This window comes from Lithobates pipiens, unplaced genomic scaffold (assembly GCF_037356315.1).
Source record: "Lithobates pipiens isolate NorthernLeopardFrog02 unplaced genomic scaffold, aLitPip1_a1.2 Scaffold_30, whole genome shotgun sequence".
NCBI lineage: Eukaryota > Metazoa > Chordata > Amphibia > Anura > Ranidae > Lithobates > Lithobates pipiens.
In genome coordinates this window covers 161,160,230-161,170,928 of record NW_027507791.1, presented here as the reverse complement: position 1 = coordinate 161,170,928, position 10,699 = coordinate 161,160,230, and positions in this window count along the sequence as shown.

Genomic DNA, 10,699 nt, shown 5'->3' with positions numbered 1-10,699 from the left:
TGCCACCACCAGTGCCGCCAGTGCCACTTGCTAGTGCCACCTGCCACCTGCCAGTGCCACCTGCCAGCGCCAGTGCCACCTGCCAGCGCCAGTGCCATCCGTCAGCCCCAGTGCCGTCAGCCCCAGTGCCGTCAGCCCCAGTGCCGCCAGCCCCAGTGCCACGTGCCACCTGCCAGCTCCAGTGCCTCCTGCCAGCGCCAGTGCCATCCGTCAGCCCCAGTGCCGCCAGCCCCAGTGCCACCTGCCAGCGCCATCTGCCAGCCGCAGTGCCATCTGCCAGCCCCATTTGCCAGAGCAATTAGCCAGAGCAAATAGCCAGCACCATCTGCCAGTGCCATCTGCCAGTGCCAGCCCCAGCCCCATCTGCCAGCCCCATCTGCCAGCCCCATCTGCCAGCCCCATCTGCCTCCAGTGCCATCTGCCTCCAGTGCCATCTGCCTCCAGTGCCATCTGTCAGTGCCACGTGTCGTCAGTGCCACGTGGGGTCACTTTGTGGGCATTTCCATTGTCCTGGTGCTCCAGGGCCTTCAAAACTGTAATAGGTGGTTGAGAAATAAGATGTGTAATTTATGCTCCTAGAACGCCTGATGGTGCTATTTCAATATTGGGCCTCTGTATGTGGTCAGGCTGTGTAAAAGTCTCACACATTTGGTATTGTTATACTCAGGAGGAGTAGTAGAACGTATTTTGGGGTGTCATTTTTGCTATGTACATGCTATGTGTTGGAAATATCTTATAAATGGACAACTTTGCGTAAAAAAAATGCGTTTTCATTTTTTTTCCACATTTTCCCAAAACTTCTGGAAAAAAAATGAACCATTCAAACGACTCATTATGCCTCATAGATTATACGTTGGGGTGTTAGCTTTCCAAAATGGGGTCACTTTGTGGGCATTTCCATTGTCCTGGTGCTCCAGGGCCTTCAAAACTGTAATAGGTGGTTGAGAAATGAAATGTGTAATTTATGCTCCTAGAATGCCTGATGGTGCTATTTCAATATTGGGCCTCTGTATGTGGCCAGGCTATGTAAAAGTCTCACACATTTGGTATCGTAATACTCAGAAGGAGTAGCAGAACGTATTTTGGGGTGTCATTTGTGGTATACACATGCCATGTGAGAGAAATAACCTATTACATTGAAAATTTTGTGAGAAAAAAAAAAAAAAAAAATCTTCATTTTGCAAAGAATTGTGGGAAAAAGATGACAACATCAAAAACCTCACCATGCATCTTAGTAAATACCTTGGAATTTCTACTTTCAAAAAAGGGGTCATTTGGGGGGTATTTGTACTTTCCTGACTTGTTCGGGTCGCAAGAAATGAGATAGGCCACCAGTACATCAGGTGTGATCAATTTTATGCGATTCGCACCACAGATTGTAGACTCTCTAACTTTCACAAAGACCAAATAATATCCACTAATTTGGGTTATTTTTACCAAAGATATGTAGCAGTATAAATTGTGGCCAAAATTTATGAAAAAAAAATTATAATTTGCAAAATTTTATCACAGAAACAAAGAAATATGCTTTTTTTCAAAATTTTCGGTCTTTTTTCATTTATAGCGCAAAAAATAAAAACCCCAGAGGTGATCAAATACCACCAAAAGAAAGCTCTATTTGTGGGAAAAAAAGTACACAAAATTCATTTGGGTACAGTGTTGCATGACTGAGTAATTGTCATTCAAAGTGTGAGAGCACCAAAAGCTGAAAATTGGTCTGGTCAGGAAGGGTGTTTAAGTGCCCAGTAAGCAAGTGGTTAAAGTCCCAAACCCCCCCCCCCCCCCCCCCCCTCTATTTTATTTAAAGAATAAATTGAAAAAAATATTACTGTGAAATTCAAAGGAGTTTTACCCAAAGAACACAAAAGAAAAAATACATAAAAAAGTGAACAATATACATGCAAAAAACAAAACTATATATAAGGACCATAAAGCGTGTCAATGTAACTGTAACTTATTTGTAAACCATAACCCCAAATCTGGGGATAACATGTTAGGACAAAGAAAAAAATGCATAAACAATCAAGTCCATATATTGGTGAGCATAGATGTGCAGATATAAATCCCAGCGGGTTATAGTGAAGGCAACTAATCCCAATGTGATGTAACCATAGGCAATTCCACCGTCGTGCAACTCCCACCACCTTACGAAGCACAGGCTTACTGGATAAAAATGACCCAGATAGACTTATGTCTAAAGGGTCTAAAATGGCTTGTAATTCCAACTACTGAGGCATTGGATTCAGCATTCCATATTTCCGTGGATCACGGGATGGGTAATCTTTACGATATAGTGGACTGTGTATGGTCACCGTTTTTTAAGAGAGACAGCTCCGGCATCAACTCGGACATAGAGGATGGAAGGATAGAGCCGAGATAGTGTAATAACGTTTTAAAAAAATTTGTTTTTTGTTTTTTAATAAAGATAAAATATTAAACTCACATTTCCATGGTTGTAAATAGACATGTCACAAGAAGTAGGCAGTGGTAGAGTCTTCCCGATGCGTTTCGACCTATGGGTCATCATCTGGGGTGGTAATAAGTTACAGTTACATTGACACGCTTTATGGTCCTTATATATATTTTTGGTTTTTTGCACGTATATTATTCACTTTTTTATGTGTTTTTTTCTTTTGTGTTCTTTGCGTAAAACTCCTTTGAATTTCACAGTAATATATGTTTAGCGCCTACACTTCACATTTTGACGTTTCTATAGCTAAAAAATTCTAGTTTTAGCGTGTTGGCAGCTTTTTTTCTCTTTTTTTGTACTGCGCAGTGTTTTTTATTTACATATAGCTCCTGAAGAGCACACACTACGTTTTTGAAATTGAAGGTTACACCTGAACTGCAGTTTGGTTTGGGTATAATTATTCCAAATTTTGACCTCAACATCAGTCTAACTGCACTATAGGGTGTTCAGCCTGGCCACCGGGGGCACTGTCTCTTCTGGCAGGCATGGAACCACAGTCTGGTTGGGTGCTTTAAGGTTACTTTCTCTCGGAGCCCGCCCAGTGGGAGTGTCACTCTTGCTGTTCTTTCTGTGAGAGGGTACTTAAGATGTGGATGTCATGTGGTTGGGGGTTCCAGTCCAGAAGTATGTTCTGACTCCATGGTCCTGGTCCTCCTGACCAGCCCCAAGGAAGGCTATGACATGGGGTGTGGATCCACCTGACTTTATGTCTCAGGGCTGGCTAGCCTGAGGCAAGGAAACTAAATAAAGGATTCCGAGGGGGTCCGGTGTCATCTCCGGTTGTGGAAGGCCACATACGGGTTGGCTTCTTAGCAAGAGCCTGGTGAGGCTGAGAGACCTAAGTGAATCCAATCTCGTGGGTATCGCCAAACCGGCTGAAAGATCCAGGTATTACATGAGTGTTCTACAAGTTCTAGTTTCCTACATGTTCTACAACAACGTCTGTGGCAGAGACTTATTCCTACATGTTCTACAACAATGTCTGTGACAGAGACTTGTTCCTGATTTAAGCACCATGTTGGTTGCTAGGCCTTGTGAGAGAGGGACTATCCAACTTGAGTGAACATCCAGCTGTGAATGGCTATTCTCTGGATTTAGTCAAAGTAAGAGAGTTCTTTATTATTGACTTTGACACTAAGAGTACCTGAACCTTTCCTTCTAACCCTCTGATCCTATATAAGAGAATGTTCATTAACTACGTTTTTGCAAATAAAAATCCCTTTAAGCGGATCTGTTGTCAGTCTCTAAAGTTTCTGGGCCATCTACCACGGGAACCCCTAGACACAAATCTAGGTGAAGATGATAACGGTAAGCCCAATCAAACCAGCAGCTCCTTCGGGGGTTAGTGCTACACATACATTTAGTTAGCTGTATATTTGCTTCGCAGAAGGTCGGACCATTAAATATTTGACTAAAATAATGTCTGTAACTTTGTCTAATAACACCTTTGCATAAAAGCTACAGCTCTGATATGTTGGGGTGGACCCTTCATTACTGGGTCCAGCTTGCATAAATATATTACAATGACTTGTTTTCTATCATGCTGTTTGTGTAAGAACTCCAGTTTCATGTTTCAAAAAGACAACTTTTCCTGGATATATTATAATAAATGATAACAATACCCTACGGCCATGCAGAGATGTCCATAAATCCAAAATATTCTTCTGCTTATACCCACTGCACTTACAAGGAAAAGGGGCACATCATCTCCCAATCCACACATTCTGCTTCGGATTTCAAAAATAAAAACAAAAAGATCAACAATCTGTATGATGGATCAAAAAGCTCTCATCCACATCAAAAACTATGAAACAACTGGCTGCAGGTGGCATCTAGCCTAACAGAGTGTGTGGACTTGATGTGATGGGTCTGTTATATTTAAATGTTATTTATTATTACTCTCACATCATGGACTGCACATCAAGTTATTATCAGACTTTAAGATTTCATTTTTGTAGAAAAGCTTCTTATGTATCCCATCCATCTTGGCTTTGTTAAACATGGCAGCTGTATTTCAATTAACCACTTCAGCCCCGTACCATTTTGCTGGCCAAAGACCAGACCACTTTTTGCGATTCGGCACTGCGTCGCTTTAACTGACAATTGCGCGGTCATGCGACGTGGCTCCCAAACAAAATTGACGTCTTTTTTTCCCACAAATAGAGCTTTCTTTTGGTGGTATTTGATCACCCCTGCGGTATTTATTTTTTGCGCTATAAAGAAAAATAGAGAGACAATTTTGAAAAAAATGCATTATTTATTACTTTTTGTTATAATAAATATCCCCCAAAAATATATAAAAAAAAAATTTCCCTCAGTTTAGGCCGATACGTATTCTTCTACATATTTTTTGGTAAAAAAATCGCAACAAGAGATTATTGATTGGTTTGCGCAAAAGTTATAGAATTTACAAAATAGGGGATAGTTTTATGACATTTTTATAAATTTGTTTTTACTAGTAATGGCGGCAATCAGCAATTTTTGTTGTGACTGCGACATTATGGCGGACACATCGGACATTTTTGACACGTTTTTGGGACCATTGTCATTTATACAGTAATCACTGCTATACAAATGCAGTCATTTCTGTGTAAATGACACTGGCAGTGAGGGGGTTAACCAGTGGGTGGCAGTGTAGGGGTTAAGTGTTCCTAGGGGTGTGTTAGTAACTGGGGGGGGGGCTGGGCTTTCTTTTAGTGAACACTGATCTCTGCTCCAATCACATGGAGCAGAGATCAGCGTCACTTGTTGCTAGGCAGAACGGGGAGATGCTGTTTACAACGGCATCTCCCAGATCAGCCGCCCCGTGAGATGATCCCGGGTATGCCCACGGCGGTCGAGTCCGCGGGACTCGCGACCAGACTCACGGGGGTCCTGACCGGCATGCGAGCACTCCGCCGTCGGCGTGCTCGCGATGGCAGGGCGGCATTTAAGATTGGACGTACCTGTACGCCAATATGCCTGCCCGTGCCATTCTGCCGACGTATATTGGCATGTGCCAGTTGGGAAGTGGTTAACAACCTCATCTTAATCTTTTTTTCTTTGCACTCAATAAAATTACAAAATTGTTATCTTAATCTAAACTAATCCCATTTTTACCAATTTCCCCATTAACCTGGATTTCATTTCCAACCACAGATTGTCTAAACCAGTTTTAATATACCGTATATACTCGAGTATAAGCCGAGATTTTCAGCCTCTTTTTTGAGGCTGAAAGTGCCCCCTCGGCTTATACTCGAGTCACCGCTGTCTGACTGCTCGATCAGCGTATCGAGCAGACAGACAGCGGCCATTCTAAAATTCAAAAGCCGCGCCTCCGTCTCCGCCTCCGCCTGTGATAGGCGGAACACTGAATTTCCCAGCAGTCAGTGTTCCGCCTATCACGGACATCCGCTCATCCTCGTACTACGGACGAGTATGAGAGGATGTCCGTGATAGGCGGAACACAGGCTGCTGGGAAATTGAGTGTTCCGCCTATCACAGGCAGAGGCGGAGGCGCGGCTTTTGAATTGTAGAATGGCCGCCGAGAAGAGCGGCGATCCTGGAGCGGCGATCCATCGGCACGACACGGGACGGAGGAGGCACGGGACGACGGCTCGGGACGACGGCTCGGGACGGAGGAGGCTCGGGACGGAGGAGGCTCGGGACGGAGGCTCGGGACACAGGTAGGCTGGACACACACACAAGGCTGCACGGACACACACACAGGGATGGACACACACACACACACAGGGATGGATGGATGGATGGACACACACACACACACACAGGGATGGATGGATGGATGGATGGACACACACACACACAGGGATGGATGGATGGACACACACACACACACACACACAGGGATGGATGGATGGATGGACACACACACACACACAGGGATGGATGGATGGATGGATGGACACACACACACACACACACACACACACGGATGGATACACACACACAGGGATGGATGGATGGACACACACACAGGGATGGACAGCCATGTCTCACCCTCGGCTTATACACGAGTCAATAAGTTTTCCCGTTTTTTGGGGGTAAATTGGGGGCCTCGGCTTATATTCGGGTCGGCCTATACTCGAGTATATACGGTATTCGTATTATTAATAAAAATTTTACTTATATTAGAAATTAATACTCATATCATAATTTCAGTATTACACACCTATATATATATATATATATATGCACAGAAAAATGTCCTTAAAGGGGGACATATTACTTAATTTTACTCAATTTCCCTTTTTAAATGCACTGTTTCCACTATCAAAGGATATTCAATTTGTGTAAAACACGGTTAAATGTAACCTTCATTTTACCATGTTTGGAAAACAGATTCAAAAATAATTGTGAATCACATTGTTTATAATTAGATTCGTCAACCCGGCACATTTTGTTATAAATGTTTTGTCTTAAAAACTGAAATTGACATGGTGTCCTTGCAGCTTATCACTAACCTCTCATCCCAGCCACATTCATTCATGAGAGCGCAAAGGAGGGGGTCACATCTGTGTGCATAACACACACAAGAGATAGAACTAAAGGTTCCAGCATTCACACACATACACAAAAATCTCTATAAAATCTCTTACATTTTTCCTATTTGTACACAACACATGCATATCATGCTCTCACCTTCTTTTAACTCTTTTAATATTTCCTTGCTTAACTAATGTTTTCCTTATTTTGTTCTGATATCCTTTGCATCCAATGTATTGTAATACCATATTTCACTTACTTCTATGATCAGATGGGCAGCTATCGTGCACATCCCATCTTCCCTCTGATAAAATATAAAGTATTCTGTTTTAACTCTCATTTCTCTGTTTCTTGACTTTACTAGTTGTATTGCCTGACCCCAAATTCATCCCACAACTTAACATCAAAATGTCCCTTTCTGTCTAGTGTTAATTGTCACCCTTGATCCATCCTGCTCACATAGATAGCTGTTTCTCCAACTGTTTACTCTGCATGATTCATAGTCCCTGTGGACCTTGGTGGTAACCCAGTTAACCATTGTGGATACCTGTCCACTTTAACCATTAATCTAGGGGCTCAGTATAGGCGGAACCACACCTTTGGATCATATATAGCACTCCTCTTGTGCTGGGCATTTTTGAGGGTCTCTTGCCCTTCATTCCCTTACTTAATTTAATGCCCATAAAGACTGGCCAGTCTTCCCTATGCATGCCTATACCCTCATGCCTCTAAACTACTTTATCTAGCAGATGTACTACATATACCTGTGAACAGCACTATTCTTCCCTTTCTTATCTACCGATGGACAGTAGACAGTGACAACATAACATATAACCACCAATCAATACAGTTTCATTAAGGGGAGTAAAATAGGTACCCTTTGTCCTCAAAATGCCATACCAATCAAGGAACTCTGATAACTCAAATGTAAGAAAAAGGCTTACCTCAGCCGGCTGATTATCAGAAATTACCGAATTGTCTCAAGCTCCTCGTTTCAAATTAATAATAACTACTGCAGTAGGGAACAGACACAAAAGATACGCTCAGCATCTTTCCAAATAACTGTTCTGCTTTATTATGATGTACCGTATTTATCGGCATATAACACACACTTTTTTCCCCCCTTAAAATCGGAGGAAAGTCGTGGGTGCGTGTTATACGCCGATCCCCACTGTCTGAGAGCCGAAAGTAGCGAGCGGTGCTGAAAAATAGCGAGTGCCACCAAAAAAGACCGAGCACTGACGAAAAAGATAGAAACTACTGTGCTGTGTACTTGTCTTGGCTCCACTCGCAGTCCCAACCTGGGCGGGACTGCGAGCGGAGCCGAGCAGTCGGCTCGGTCTTTTTCAGCAGTGCTCGCTCGGTCTGTCTCGGCGGCAGGAAATTTAAACGTGGGCAAGGCTGCAAATGACACTGATCATTCTGCAATGATGGACAAGGCTGCAGATGCACACTGATAAGGCTGCATTGATGGGCATTTAAATGTAAGTTTTTTTTTTCCTTAAACTTCCCTCTTAAAGCTTTTTTCCTTAAAATGCCCTCCTAAACTTGGGGTGCGTGTTATACGCCGATAAATACGTTATTTGAAGTTTTTTATACACATGAATACGTAGGTATCACATTAATATTACAATTGTACGTTTATAGTAATAAGGGGCGGTACATAGGCAGGCTAATTCTAATCAGGACTCGAAAGAATGCAAAACATGTACTGAAAACATTATTAGGGCTGTGTGCACAGTGAGGGTAGAGTGCAATAAATATAAAATAGAATACAATTATGTACAGAACTTACAAATTTCCATTACAGTCTACATTCATGGCAATGATGGGTCTGCATTCATGGCAACAGTGAGGCTGCATTCATGGCAACAGTGGGGCTGCAGATGGGCACTGACCCTCATTTTGCTTCATTTAAAATTTATATTTTTTCCTGATACTTCCCTCTTAAAGTGAAGGTGCGTGCAATACGCCAATAAAATACGGTATAGCCAAATATCACGCCCAAGCTCATCTCTTCACCACACAAAGCCACAAACACTGGAGAATTCTTGTTGGGCAGTGTATTAATGCTCTGATGAACACACTTAGACTGGATTTTAATGGTTCAAGGAATGTCAGGCAAAATAGTCAGCCCTCACGCACGTTCACTTCATCAAATCTGGCCCTCTTTCAAAAAAGTTTAGACACCTCTGGTTTGCTGTGTACACCACCAGAAGTGTAGTAGAAACTGTACACACTGTATTAGATACTGTGTACACCGCCTGCACTTTATAAGCAACTGTACTATGTCTGCACAGTATTGTGTACTATGTACACCACCAGAAGTGTAGTAGAAACTGTACACACTGTATTAGATATAGTGTGCACTGCCTGCACTGTATTAGAAACTAGACATGGGCATTTGTTTTCGTCCGAATGCATTTTCGTCCGAATTTCAGGTATTTTGGTTTTCGTTTTGACAAACGATAAAGAAAGCACAGAATCCGAAAAACGAAAGATCCAACATAAATCAATGCTTTATTTTCTTTTTCGTTGTTCCAACAGTTCGATATAGAATAGGAGATTCGACGTGACTCTGACAATAACAATCTGTGTCTATTGAACCTGTTGTCGAATGTGCCTAACCTTACCTCTATTAGTCCAAGATTATATAGAGAAAATATTTGACAGAGAGAAAAGATTCTGGAATTGGGTGGGGGAAGTAAAATAAAAATAATGATGATGATGAATGTTATTGGCTGATTGTAACCAAAGAGGAGGAGCAGTAAAATAGCTAGAACTAAGTACACACGTATAGCCAACTTACTTTCACTTACGATTGCTAGCAGAGAGAGACAGAGACACTGAACCATTTCAGAAGACAGTCAATCTTAGCTGGTCCGTTTGAATTGTCACATGTCAGAGAACCCGAATTATTATTAAGCATAAGCACAGCAGCAAAACAATAGTAAAGCAAGCTACAGTTCAACTTAGCTTTTTAATCTGCTGCTATTGTGTTAGAGTGAGAACCTTATAGTGATACTAGTGTCGCTGCTGTTGTTGTTTTGATAGCCTCAGAGGCTGCCTGTGTTGTGGGGGGATTTATTATTATAGAATCTTGTTACCTGTCTGATCAGTGATCGCTATCACCAGTCCACCAGTTTCTGTTTGAACGAGTATATAATATATATACAGAAACACTTGTAGATGGCCCAGGAACGTCCCCCAATGCCACGCTCTCACAATGGGTTGCTGCCATATTTGTTATTATCAGTCACTCACTATCTGACACCTGACACTGTGAGACTTAGCCCTTGTACACACGGTCGGAGATTCCGTCGGAATGTTTCCTATCGGACCGTTTTGCCGGATATTCCGACTGTGTGTGGTCTGCATCGGAATGTTTCCGTCGGAATATCCGACGGACCAATTTTTCCAACTAAAATTTTCCGACAAAATGCTCCAATCGGACATACTCCGATCATGTGTAGCCTACTCCGACGGACAAGGTGCCACGCATGCTCACAATCAAATTCGGGCACGGACGCGCTCACTCAGGTAAAACTACTGCTCGTAATCGATATAGCACGTTCGTCACACTGCAATGTTAAAAATTCTTTCATGAAGCGCATTCTCTTGTTCTTTACAATGCTGCAAGAATGAACTTCTTTTGATGCTCATAGTCACACACACTTCTCCCGAATGTATTTCTTCAGTCTTTTTTATTAATTTCAGCAATACAATATTTTAAATCATCACATC